Genomic DNA, 14,746 nt, shown 5'->3' on the forward strand with positions numbered 1-14,746 from the left:
CGCAAATACCAAGAATGAAGATGTAAAAGATAATGAAAGAATGAGCCAACATCTCCAGAGCGGTTTCCTACAATCCTGTGGGGTAGGAAATTTTTATTATTTTCAGATTTGTTGTTGCATTTGGAGTGATCAACACTCTAGCATTTTCTAGCCATGGATACACATATGAGGACTGACAGTTCTAGAAGTCAGTGGACTAATGATGAAGTTAGCACGAAAATGAATGCTTTGTAGGAGAGTGTGGAGAGACTTAAGCTTCATCAATAGAGATTGACGGAGAGCTTGTCGGATCCAGAGACAATTGAAAGAGCAGCGAGGTATATGGTTTTTGCCTTTAGAAGGCTGACATTGAGGTTGCAGGGAAGGAAGGTTGAGTTTCCCCCGACAGGAGTCCTTGATGCAGATGTACCTATATTTAGTACAACACCTGCTAGTCCTATCTGCAGAATTGTTGTTATAGTTAGTGCAGAGACAATTGATGCAATTGTTACCACTGATACGTTCGGTTCTCTCGTGGATAGGATTATTATTGGAGATTTGTATGTGAGATCTCATGGTGTTGCTACAATGCAGGAGGCAATTGCTTCCTCAAGTGGGACAGAGGCACGTGTAGAGTCACTCAGTTGTGATGTTGGTGATGTGGGTGTTCAGCGGAGTCAGTAGATGTGGGTTTATGCTTTAGTATTACTGATTCGCAACCTGGCGTTGAGTCATGTGCGCAGAGTTAGGAGTCCGCAGTTGAAGCTTTGTTAGGAGACGTCGATGTAGATAGTATGGACACATCTAATGATTCATTTGATGATGCTATGAGATGTACAGGGTATAACACCCCTTGTCAATTATTGGGCGACGACTCCGAGGAGGTTTTGGATGAGTCCTAGAATTGATGCCTACAGGATCTTACTGTTGAGGTGGAAGTTGTGACATGCGAGAAGATTGATACGGCAAGGGCTTCCATTGCTTCGAATGAGGAGTTGGTTGAGGTACATGGTAGTTCTATGTCGGATGCAGAATTGTGCGAGGAAGATAGCACCCGTATGAGCGATCTTGTGGTGGAGAGTTTTGAGTCAGTTTCCTCTCTCAATGCAGTTAGTGAGACATAGAGCTTGCATGGGAATCAGGGATTATAGAGGCATCATGTGACTTGTCAGTTGAAGGTGAGTGATAGTAGCATTTCTTTAGCTCTTGAGCATTATGATGCTATCCGTTAGATGCTAGCTACATCTGGTTGGGGTGCTCCTATGTTTGATGAGCATGGTGATAGTACACTCTTTCTCTGTTTACCGTACTAGGGTAAGGAAATTAATGCATACAGGCAATAGATAAGAACAACAGAACTCCTTGTATTATTCGCACATGCCAAAGACATTACATTATGCTTATGATGATGAATACAATGACCCAAAAGGGTGTGTAAATATTTTCCGAAGAATCTGCTCGAAGGGGTCCATCGTCTACATGACAATTACTGAAGGGCCCGTCAGCTACATAAAAAGAACCTTCCTGAAGGGACCCATCGGCTATATAACAAGAGCCTTCCCGAAGGGACCCATCGGCCACACAATATCTATTGACGACATACATCCTTTCGGCTACACAATATTTACCTATGACATCATCCCCCCCAAAAGGAAAAGTCTCCAGATGACAATTACAAAATATCTGAGACAATTAACAAACAAAGTACATTAACTAACTACAACAAGATAAATCTGCTTCTATCACATCACTTTCACATTTGTCTCATGCCTGTACCAAACTGGTCTCCAAACCACGTTGCATCTGCAGCCTCTGCTAACACAATACTGTCTCCTTAGCTGATCTTGATAGCCACCCGTGCCGCTTTCTTTGTTTCCAACTCCTAGGTACCTTGAGCCAAGTGTCACTGTACTACCTCCAACTGGATGATCAACTCCTCCTGAGCTCTATATGCATCCACCAAAATAGCCTCATGTCCAACACCTACTCCTCTGGTCTCATCAACTGGTCATACTTCCCACAACTGATAACTGCAACGACTGGGGGTCTAGGGGGCAATGCCACAGAAAACACCATTTTTGTCATTTTCTTCCGATTCCACATTCTTTGGCAATTGCTGATGTTTTACTACCTGTTTTATGTCTTTCCCTTCCCTTTGGCATCATACATTTCTCACTTTGTACTTTTTCGATTTGTCGTCTTTTTTTTTCAGAACTCCTGTTTCCTGAAGAACACGGCTCCTTCCTCTTGAATGCTTTGCTACGACCTCCTTTATTACTGTACCTCTGTCAATGCGGCTTCTTTGATCCCTTTTGTTATATCACAACCTAACTCCATACGGACTTCCAATTGTCTCCTGTTTTCTTGCTATAGTGACCGTATGGCTAGTTTTTCTTCTCTACTATTGTATGGCCTTTTCCTTTCTTCAATTCTTTTCCAAATGTGCTGTACGGTTTTCTTTGTTACTATGAAATAATTCTATCTCCTCATACCGTACAGTTTTGTATTCTCTCCTAGATAGTCACCGTATGGCATTCATTTTTCATAACTTTTCCTTGTTTTGTGCGTCGTACGACTCATGTTCCCTCCTACTTTCGTCGTACAACCTTGTCATACGGTCAATTCCAAACTTTTTCTTGCCATATACCATACGGCCTTCCTTTCATGTGGCCTTCCTATCTCCAATTTCCGTACGATGGCCAGCTTCTGCGTACGGTGTCCGAGCTTTGTTATTTTGACTTTCTTGAGGTGGTATGGTCTTTTTCGCTTCAATTTCCCTATCTCACCATTCAATCTTGGCTTTTTAACTCCGTACGGCTGTCTTTAATACGCTTTTAATACACCTCCATCCGTACTGTCTTTATATGGGTCCATCACTTATGTAATGTTTTTCCCGTACGCTGCTCCCTACTGGCCGTTGGTCCATAGTATCCTGTTGTTCTTTTCTTCAGAATGTATGGTTGCGTAGCCATATCCTTTTGCCTTCCTCTAGCCATACGGAGGCTTTAATATCTCAGTGAATTACTCCTGAATAGCCGTACGGTATTTAGGTTCTCATTCCCGTATTTCTAAATGGTCGTATGGTAGGCTGTGTTCCTTCATACTTCTTCACTTTTAATACTTCTTCACACGTTATTACTTTATTACTTTGCAGTGGCACTCCCAAAATTGTAAATCTGTCTTTTATCTACCTTTACTTATCTTACATCTGTGCAGTATTTACATATATACAGTATTTACAGTCGTTCTTTTCTTAGTTGTTCATCCACGGAGGTGCATTATTTCTTTCATGGTAGACTTTCAACCCATTCTCTACATCGACTACTTCCTTCCCGTTGAGCATCCATAATTTTATTGCGCCGTTATCACCCGATTCTCGGATCTGATATGGTCCAACCCGTTTGACTTTAAACTTGCTTGGTTTGATTTCGTTTCGTCCGTCATACTTCAACACCATCTACCCCGGTTGGAATTTGTTTAGTTTCGAGTGTTTATCATGCCACGCTTTGCGTCTGCGTTGTGTCACCTCCATGGCCCATTGTGCTTGCGATCGTCGAAGTTTATTTAAGCTACACAATCTCTCTTTCAGGTTTTCCATATCGCCCACTTTGTTCTCGACACTTGGTACCATGAATTTCGTCGGCTGCCACTCCTTGCTGTCAATAACTGTATTCTTGATTTTAGAACCTTCACTCCATACTGCTACAGCTTCTATTAAACCCTTCTTCTTTGTTTCTTGTGCAGACCATATGATGTGTCTTCCTTGCTGTTGGCACTTTTATGCTATATCTGTGGTTCGACGTAACACTTTCTTTTTGCGCGGTCGTACAATGGAATCTTTCCTTCTTCCACTTCTCTATATTCTTTCGGACATTCATTTCCTTCTTTCTTACCTTCGTCGACCCTTAACATATTACAGCTCGGAAAGAGCTCGTAATCGTCCATTTGCCAATGAAAAAGGCCATTCAACGAGTCTAGATCGTCCTCACTCGACCCTCCTTCTAGTCTCAATACTCCCTCTTTATCAGGTTCCATTCTCTTCTTCCCCTTGTCATCATTCTTGCTTTCACCTTCTAAGTCTGACGATGCTGCCTCCTCACCTACCATTTGTGTGTGCAGGTCAATTATGAATCTTTTGCCTCCGCGCTCTATTGATAGAGTATTCTTCTTCCAATCGTGCTTAACCCTTGCTTGCACTAGCCATCCACGGCTCAAAATAGCATCATACCCTCTCCTCTTCAGCGGAATCACGACGAAGTGAAGCAGAAATGGTTGTGTTCCAATCGTCACCGGTTGTGCCGTGAGGACTCCCAACGGTTTGATCCCGTGTTGGTCCGCTGTTAATAATTGGAACGTAGGTGGCCACAACGTCGGCTGTCCCAACCTCTTTGAGGTATCCTCTGGTAACACATTCACATCGGACCCTCCGTCCACAATCGTGTCTGTTAGAACAATTCCCAGAATTCCCATCTCAACAACTGCCAGATGCCATCCAGATGCGAGGGCTAGTAGCATTGGATCCTCTGCACTTGCGCCATTTCTTTCTCCCTTTTGTCCACTGTACTTGCTCCACTTTCTTGCTCCCTTCCGTGTTCTCCTAGTAGTTTAGTAGTTGGAGCGATGTTTGTGAGTTCTAATCACAGTTGAGGCATTGAGAGCAGCAGGTCACTTACTTTGACAGGTACTTTAGTTTGTAATATCTGTCGTACTATGTTTTGTTCTGCACAGTTCCTTGCTGAGGTACCAGTAGTGTCCTTCAGATGTTTTTTCTCCGCCTATGTTGCTTTCTGGATTTTTGCCCGTGCTTCCTCTAGTCTCTTCTTTTCTTCCATCGGATCGAGGTACAGTTTTGCTTGCTTCCAAGTGATTGCCAGAACCTCCTCTTCATCTGTCCTGATGGTGATCAAATTTACTTAGGATTTTGGGCGCTTGGCATCTTCATTATTGTCGGGTCTGCACCATCCGCATAATAATTTCGGTGTGTTGGTCGTTGTACAGTCTCAAGCAAAGTGGCCCCACAAATTACATGCTTGGCATTAAACCATCGGTCGGCCGTTTGCATCGTACTGAATTCGACTTCGGCTTGCATTGTTATTGTTATTGTTTGCATTGCTGTTGTTGTTTTGCCCTCTGCTATTATTTCTGTACCCACCCGAAGTGGCACCATCAATGTTTGTGTTTCCGTTCCCTCCTAACATGGAAGCTACCTGTGTGAGGAACACTTGCTAAGGTCCTCTTGTTTTCAGATTAAAAGGGTATTCCTTTGTGGAATGTCCCATGATCTGGCAAATCTTGCAAAATTGGTCCTTCGGACAGGATCCCTTCGTATGGCCTTTTTTCTTGCACTCAATGCACCATAGCTCATTTCCCTTGGTCTCCTTCTGCATGTTCTTGAATTCTTTCATCATCTGAATCATATCCTTTTGGAGGGCACAAACCTTCTTGCTTTCCTTTTCGTCATCGCTGTTCTCCTCTTCTAAAGATTCGTTGTCATCTGAATTAGACGAGCTACTCTTCTTCCTTTTCGTCTTCTGCTCACTTTTTACGTTCATTACTCAATTGTATGCTTTAGTGTATGAAGATGGCGGCACAATCTTCATCCTCTTCCACAACTTTGGGTGTAGGCCTTCAATGAACCATCTTTTTTGCGATCCGTCAACCGGCTTATTTTTCATTTTGTTTATCAAATCTTTTAATTTCTTGGCATAGACTCGGACTGTTTCATTTTTTCCTTGTTTTGTATTGTATATCTCTGTTACGATTTCGTTGTCGTCGTGCAACAATTGAAATTCAGCAGTAAACTCCTTAAGGTTGTCCCAAGTGGTTAATTTCTAAGGATTTGTGTCAGCAAACCAATCAATTGCGACACCCCGTAGGGTTGCCGAAAACTGTCAGACCCATTCTTTTGTACTTGTTATGCTATTCACCCTCCAAATCATTTCGCATGTTTTACAATGTCGGATCGGATTGGCTGCTCCATCACCATTGAATTTTGACAACTTTTCTTTTGGGCCAGCCATTACTATTCGAGGTTGGGGGGTTTGTTGTGTACCTGCATTGTTTTGTACCCCCGTGTTGTTCTATACTCCTGCGCTATTCTGCACTCCCACTCCCACACTGTTCTGTACAACCATGCTATTTCCAAGAGACATGCTATTTGGTGAAGAAAGGTTTTCATCAACCAAAGCTATTCGTTCCGAAAGTGTATCTCTGACAAAGAGTTCGCTCCACGGTTGTGCTCCCTTAGCACTCCGAACCATTCAAGTCAATCCCCTTCCATCTAGATTTTCTTCCCTTGGCATATTCAGGTTCAAAAACTCCTCCCTTGCTTCTTCCACCAATTCCACCCACTGTCGAGTCTCCAACAATTCTTTCGTGCTATGGTATCTGTCAGTAATTTGTTGAAACCGTCGTCTGCGTTTGACCTGCTCTGCCAAAATTAAGTTTTCCTGCACAGTGCGTATTTCGTCCTTTTCCTTCTGCTTATTCTTATTCTTGTTCAGCTGATTCAGCATTAGTCTTCATCTGTCTACCTACGTACCAGTCCATCGGGCAACGACGCCAAATGTTTACCATACTGAGGTAAGGAAATTAATGCATACAGGCAATAGATAAGAATAGCAGAACTCCTTGTATTATTCGCACATGCCAAAGACATTATATTATGCTTATGATGATGAATACAATGACTCAAGAGGGTGTATATATATTTTCCGAAGAATCTTCCCAAAGGGGTCCGTTGGCTACATGACAATTACCAAAGGGCCCCGTCGGCTACATAAAAAGAACCTTCCCAAAGGGACCCGTCGGCTATATAACAAGAACCTTCCCAGAGGGACCCATCGGCTACACAATTTACCGACGACATACATCCTGTCGGCTGCACAATATTTACCTACAACATTCTCTAGAAGAGGTTCATGCGCTTTGAGAGGTTGTAAGGATCTTGAAACATAGTTACTCTCAGTTAGTTGCTGATAGGGATTACTTTTTGGAGTGGGGTAGCACCTGCTATGAGACGTTATTAGGGAAAGAGGAGGTAGCTGAGCTCACCTAAGAGCTTGAGGTGACTGTGGACTCTCTTTTGTATACTTAGTTGGCTCTTCTGGAGTCACAGTCACAGTTGGATGAGGTTATTGTGGAGTTAGAACGGGTATAGTCAACACCAGCCCTAGACCCTGTTCAGTTACATATTGTGGTTGGTGGTGAGTTTTCTTCTACGATTGAGGATGAGGGATGTGATGATGTGGCGAACACGTTCTTCCAGGATATGAGTGTAGTATATACAAAGGAGTTGAGAGCATCAGTGGAGACAAGCTCTCATGTTGATTTGCTTCCTTCTATTGAAAGTGAATCTATTTCTTCTTTTCATATAGCTGGTAGCATTGGACAATTGGCATTGTCAAATTTTTAGAGGGATCAACTGTGGATTGCGAGGGAGCAGATTGATGCTTCCACATATAATTTCTACTGTACTAAGTCATTCATGGAGTATTTTCTTGATAGCTCGGATTTGTGGGAGGTTTCATACAATATATTTGAGGGTACTCTCGTTCGGTGCTCTGGTGCTATACGACGATTGGTGAGGAAGATTGTAGAGACCTTGGCTACAATGCTTCCCAATAGGGATTTGGTAGTTGGGTTTGCTAAGAGGGTTGCCCAAGATCCTGCGTGACCAATAGTTCGGAGTCAGAGAGTGGAGCCATCTTCTGATTCCCAATTTGATGATAATGAGGTTGGGAGTTTTTATCAGCATTACACTTTGAGGAGTGCTTGTCACTTTTCTTTTGATCCACAGGTGGAGGATTTGGTTTTCAGCATAATGGATGGTGACAGAAGGTTTGTTATTCGTCATACCCACAGAGGGCGTACTTCTCTACCAAGGGATGAAGATTCTGAGATACAAGGTATTGTGAAAAGTTGGATGTGCTAGAGAATGAGATGAATCAAAATCACAAACGGATGACCCAACTGATTTCGAATCTAACATTTGAGTAGAGCATGATATCGTTTTTCCGAAGATTGAAATCTAATGATACAATTGTGGCTCCAGATTTGCGGGACATTTCTTATGAGACACTGCATGAGTTGGGCACAATTAAGGTGGAATGTCTTGAGAATTCATGTCAGGTTAAGTCAGATGATGTAGTTGTTGGCATGACTTTCCCAGATCATGCATTTGATGGTGATGTAACGATAGTGGAAGGAGCATGCGAAGATACTATCATATCAACAACTGCTTCTGTGTCGGTTGAGCCATCCAACGAGGAATTTAGCAGTATGCATGCGGTTGTAAATGTGTGCTCTAATGATAGTACACTTGCTATTGTTGATGAGGTGAGTGATATAGTAACAAAGTCATGTTATACTATCAATCAACAAAGTGTTGATGTTCACTTCATGGACAATCCTATGTTCGACATGGATACAACATTCTCTTATGACAATCTGTTGTTTGAGATTGATGTTGATCACTCACCTAAGTGGAGTTGGGCTCAATTTTCACCATCTATAAAGATTCAGTTTTGTGTTGCGACAATTGGTAATGTTCCTGTGTCCACAAATTTTGAGGTGGCTACACCTATTGTTGATATAGTTGGCATGAGTGCAAATGGTTCTCCTGTAGTTACATCTCTTCAAGGGACTGTTGATCAAGATTCTAGTCTAGTATATATTATATGGTTGGGGACCAAGATGAAGATATTTCTTGTGGGGTTTTTTTCTGGTGATATTCTAACTCCTACATCATTAGCATAGGTTTTGAATGCTATACTGCAAGTTATGTTGTTGGTCTTGATGATGTTAGTGGTATGCAGTTGGTACAATGTTAACAGGGGTGTTACATTCTACTTCATTTGGGATCCAGGTGGAGGTTAGAGTTCATTGTGTTGCTGGATTGTTTGACAAGCAATTTCAAGGAAGGCGGATTGTAATGTCATGTCTTTTAGACCCTCAATGGAGTTCTTAGCTTTTTGTTCTCCGAAGGCTAAGTGGAGAAATAAGGAGAAATCAATTAAATTAAAGTCAATAAATAAATAAATCTAAAGGTGACTTTATATTTAATTAATTTAATTTTCTAGAAGCACAACTAATTATTGTATTCGAAAGCGGGAAGCTTCTAGAGAGTGCATTTTCTAGAAGCACAACTAATTATTGTATTGGAAAGGGAGAAACTTCTAGAGAGTGCAATTAAATAATATTTTATTTCCTTCTAGAAGGGTAAAGGAAAAGAGTAAATAAAGGGGAGAGCTTTATTGTTAGGCATCTGATTATTGTCAATTGCATTTGATATGAACTTGGGAGAAGAAACTAAGGGTTTCTGATTTCAGTTAGCCATTGGAGAGCGTCGATTCTTCAGTGTTATAACCATTTGAAGGAGTGAAGTATCCACAAAATTTGGCATTCGAGAGAGCTTCATTATGGAGTTCTATCTGTGCTTAAAGTTGAGGAATAACTGATGGGTTTGAAGAATATTGAAGGACTATCAAGTGTAGACCTGAAGATTTATCTTTGGCAGCCATTAGTAGTCATTTTTTTTCGTTGCTGCTACAGTACGCATGAACAGTGCTGCACTATAGTATTTATGCTTGATTCCAATTGCAATTTTCATCTCCATCCATGGGCATCACTGTTATCAGGTTCCTCTTGCAACTATTAGTAGTTAGTAGTGTAATCTTACACATATAATTTTGTTGTTGTAAGCGTTAATTGAGAATCAGATTTGGCCTTGTTGTAGTCATTATTGTAAGCCCATTTGTCTTGGCAAATTCATAGCAACATTGTACATGGGAATGAACTCAATAAAGGAGATATATGTTGCATATGATTTTTTTGATGAAATGTCCATCTGATAGCATATATGATCAGCATAATAGTTATATGCCAATTGTTTGTCAAAATGTCAGTTGGTTGTAGGTATGCATTCCATATCTAATTTCCATGTATATGTATTGAAAATACCAAAAAAACTGCACTTGCATATTAGTTCATTGTAAGAGGTATTGTAATATCATTTGCAAACATTCTAAATTTCGTAGCATCATTCAAACTATATCAAACAATCTGAAACACAAAAAAATTAGAAAAGAAAAAGATAACATACAAGTGTTTGACAATATTCCTTGAGCTAAAATCAGTCAATTTGGGCAAGGGATATTATATTGGTATCAGAGCTTGCTTGCAAAGTGTTTGACGAAATGTCAAACAATTGAATTAGAGAAGAATTTGGTGTTTCATGAAGTTATAACCGGAGAAGAGTTTGGTGTTTCACGAAGTTATAACCGGTTATAACTTCGTGAAACACCAAATTCTTCTCTAATTCAGTTGTTTGACATTTTGTCAAACACTTTGCAAGCAAGCTCTGATACCACTATAATATCCCTTATCAATTCGAACTTCAACTTGTTGATTTGTAGGTCAAGGAAAATTGTCAAACACTTCCAACGCGATCTCTATGCTTGTTGTTTCTGAGTTTTAGACTGATTATGCTTGCTTGAAATGATATCAAAGGGAATCTAAAAGCCTGTAATTGATTATTACTATATCTAAGAAAAGAACTAAATGCATATGCAATTCTCTTTTGGCTTTTCAAATGCATATAGATGAATTCTAAATGAAAAATGTGCACTTACAGTCAATTGGTATTTTGTCAAACAATTGGCATGCATACTATTATGTCAATCATGGAAGATATAAATATGCACATTACATCAAATATATAGACCTGCAACTTATCACTCATTTAGTGAGATATTTTCTAATTCAATGCTTAACATAATATTCCAAGGCTCTTGGCTTTGCAACCCCCAAAAAAAACTGAGTAGAAATAAGTCTGATATAAAATGTGCATCTACAACTACTTATGACAGCCACCTTTACAATGCTAAATGACCAATTTAAATGATGCAAATTGATTGTAGAACTTAATATACAAATAGCCCAATGAAGGAGATGAAATTGCAATCATGATCAAGCCAAGTACTGTAGCGTGGGTACTGTTCACGATACTATTCACGGCACTGTAGCAGCCAACAATAAATGTATTCTCCAATTTAAGCACAAATAGAACTCCAGAATGCCAAATTTAGTGGATATTTCATCACCTCAAATGGTTGCAACACTGAAGAATTGACGCTCTCCAATGGCTAACCGAAATAAAAAATCCCTTAGTTTCTTCTCCCAAGTTTATATCAAATGCAGTTGACAATAATTGGATGCCTAACAATGAAGCTCTCGCCTCTATTTATTCTTTTCCTTCACCCTTCTAGAAGGAAATAAAATATTATTTAATTGCACTCTCTAGAAGCTTCCCCCTTTCCAATACAATAATTAGTTGTGCTTCTAGAAAATTAAATTAATTAAATATAAAGTCACCTTTATGTTTATTTATTTATTGACTTTAATTTAATTTATTTCTCCTTATTTCTCCACTTAGCCTTCGGAGAATGAAAAGCTAAGAACTCCATTGAGGGTCTAAAAGATGGAAAACATTACACTAGGCTCTAGGGTTTGCATCCTAGTCCTCTAGAATCACTCCTCAAAGCAAATTCACAAATACCAAGAATGAAGATGTAAAAGATAATGAAAGAATGAGCCAACATCTCCTTTTATCTCCCTCTCAAAGCCAATCGAACCCTAAAGGGAGAATATGCCCTTCCCTTTATTATAAAATGACATCTTCTCAATTAAAAGGCCTTTATGTATAGGAAAAACAGCCCTTTCCTCCAATAACATAACTCTAGGTGCTAGAAGGTCTCTGAATGATGAAAATAAGTTATAATAATTCAAGACCTTTCCAACGAGCTATAACACATAGGCCTGCTTGACCAGATGAAGCCAAAATCCCCCTATTACACCAATTAGCTATATTTTATCTTAATTTATTTAAATGCAAACTTAGGAAATATCCTTTTATTCAACTGGAAAGCCAAATTCGAATGGAAAGCCAAACCAACCAAATTGTCAGTGAATGTGTCCTATCAGCTACTTGTGACTGATGCCGGCAGTGTGGGCCAACTAGTAGTCTCATACCTAAAAACTAGGAATGCTCCTAGAAACAATGGAATATACCCTGTCACCATAAACTGAAACTGTATACTGGTCCCGAGGAGCCTCAAATTTGATCACTGCCACAACCTCCTAAATTTTAGGAAAATCCCTAAAATTAAGGAACTACCTCGATTGGCTCTCAAACTGACTATAGAACCAACTCTGGTATCCAGTATGAGTCTCTATCCACCACAGCTAGCCTACGAGACTCCAATAATAGGCCAACTCTCATGACTCTACTAGTCAAACTAGAGAGGGGACATGACTATCCTCCCCTCTCGGAGATGCTTGCCTACAAGCAACTGCAACGCTAGATGCTGCAAAATGGACTCACCCTCCTAGGTGGCATCCTCTATGGGTAGACCTCTTCAGCTCACCAAGTACTCCCAAATCACCTTACTTAATCTTCTCTCCTTGACCTCCAGAATCTCCTTAGGGACTAAAGTCAATTTACCCTCTTCATCCAAAGGAGGTAAATCATGTAATGTTGTAATATGCTACCTTAGTGCCTTCTTCAGGCATGACAGGTGGAACACATTATGAACCCTACTATCTGGTGGTAACTCAATCTCATAGGCCACCTCTCCAATTCGCCTAAGTACTCTGTAAGCTCCATAAAAATGAGGCTTGAGCTTTTCAACTCCTCTCCATTTAAGGGTGCTCTGTCTATAAGGCTATAGACGAAGGAAAATCATGTCACCCACCTCAAATGCCCTCTCTGTCTTGTGCCGATCAGCATACATCTTCTGCTGATTCTGAGCATGTTGCAAGTTCTCCCTGAGAGATCTCACGAAATCTTGGTTCTCCTGCAACCAATCCTGTGCCAAGGGAACTCTGTTTTCACTGAAAGCCAAATCAACAAAAGATAATGCCTTGTAGCCATAAAGAGCTCTGGAGGGAGTCGTGTCAATAGACATGTGGTGCATAGTATTATAACAATATTCGCCCAAATATAGCCAATGCACCCATGGCTTTTGCTGCCCTAACACATTGTTGCACAAATACCCCTCCACCCACTTATTAACTACTTCGATTTGTCCATCTGTCTAAGGATGGTAGCTAGTGCTGGGGGTCAACTCTGTGCTTGCTAGTCTGAAAAGTTCCTGCCAGAAGGAACTCATGAACCTGCTGTCCCTGTCACTCACTATGGTCTTGGGGAGACCATAGAGTCTAAATATCTCTTTAAAAAACAACTCGGCTACCTGTGAAGCTGTGAAGTCCGCTGCAATAGGAAATAAGTGAGCATACTTAGTCAACCTGTCCACCACAACATAAATATAGTCCTTCCCTTGAACTTGAGGAAGACCTGTAATGAAGTCCATAGATACCCATGTTCACTTCTGCTCCGGTATAGGCAGAGGTTTCAACAATCTAGTCAGAAAAGTATGCTCTGACTTGTTCTGCTGACAAGTCATGCATTCACGAACATGGCATAAGACATCATCCTTGAGACCCTTCCAAGAGAATCTCTCCTGTACCTCCTTATAGGTCTTATCATAACCCGAATGTCCTATAGTAGGAGTATCATGGTAAGAATGCAAAATGTGATTCAGGAACAAGGTAGACCCTGCCCTTGTAGTAGATGACATCATCCACTACACTATATCCATCATCTGGTGTCAACCCATCCATGATCTCACAAGCATTCTGATTTTTGGAATACTCAACTAAAAGTTGAGCCTTCCAATTTGCCGAACTCTCGCTCAATGAACATAGGGCAGCAAGTGATGGCTTCCTGGAAAGTGCATCAATAATAGTATTGTTCTTCCCCTTGATGAACTCTATGTTAAATCATACACCTGCACCTTGCTAACCCACTTTTGTTGCCTATCATTAAGCTCTGTCTGATCAAGGAAATATTTAGACTATTATGGTCCGTCCTCACTACAAATTTGCTGCCAACAAGATACTGTCTAAATTTGGCTATGCATGATAGCCAACATTTTCTTGTCATATGTGGAATACAATCTGTCATTATCCCATAGCTTCCTACTCTTGTAGGTAATGGGGTGTCTGCTCTACATCAACACTGCTCATATGCCTTCACCTGAAGCATCACACTCAAGTACAAATGGCTGCGAGAAATCAGGAAGTGCCAAAACTGGACAAGTGCATATAACCTCCTTAAATCTCTCAAAGACTCCTTGTGCCAGCTCTTTCCATCTGAAGGCTCCCTTCTTCATGAGATCTATTAAAGGTGCTGCTAACTAAGGGAATCCCCTTACGAACCTCCTATAATAGGCACATAAACCAAGGAACCCACGCAACTGAATAATTTTCTTGGGAGAGTGCCAATCGTGAATCATCAAAATCTTCTCCTCACGCATTTTCACTCCCTTCGCACTGATCACGTGACCCAAGTATAAAATCTCTCTGAGTCCAAATTCACATTTGGACAACTTAGCAAATAGTGATTGGCTCTCCATGATGCTAAGCACCTCCTCATTATGTCTGAGATGATCCTCCAATGTTCGGCTATAAATCAATATGTCATCAAAAAATACCAAAACCGATTTCCTCAACTGCTTGTTGAAGATGTGGTTCATACAGGACTGGAAGGAGGCAAGTACATTAGTGAGGCCAAAAGGCATCACCAAAAACTCATAGTGCCCATAGTGACAATAGAAAGCAATCTTGTGCATGTCCTCATCCCGTACACAAATCTAATGATAGCCTAAACGGAGATCAATCTTCGAGAAGTAGATAGCTCTATGTAGCT

At 40.6% G+C, this 14,746-nt stretch overlaps 1 protein-coding gene across 3 annotated transcripts in view; it reads left to right on the plus strand.

Annotated features, from left to right (window-relative positions):
* Nucleotides 1–14,746, plus strand: part of LOC149532015 (Sodium Bile acid symporter family) — a 283,483-nt gene that overhangs the window by 224,453 nt on the left and 44,284 nt on the right. The window lies entirely within an intron of this gene.

Source organism: Cupressus sempervirens, chromosome 11, assembly GCF_028749045.1.
Source record: "Cupressus sempervirens isolate cs-2001-9-10 chromosome 11, ASM2874904v1, whole genome shotgun sequence".
NCBI lineage: Eukaryota > Viridiplantae > Streptophyta > Pinopsida > Cupressales > Cupressaceae > Cupressus > Cupressus sempervirens.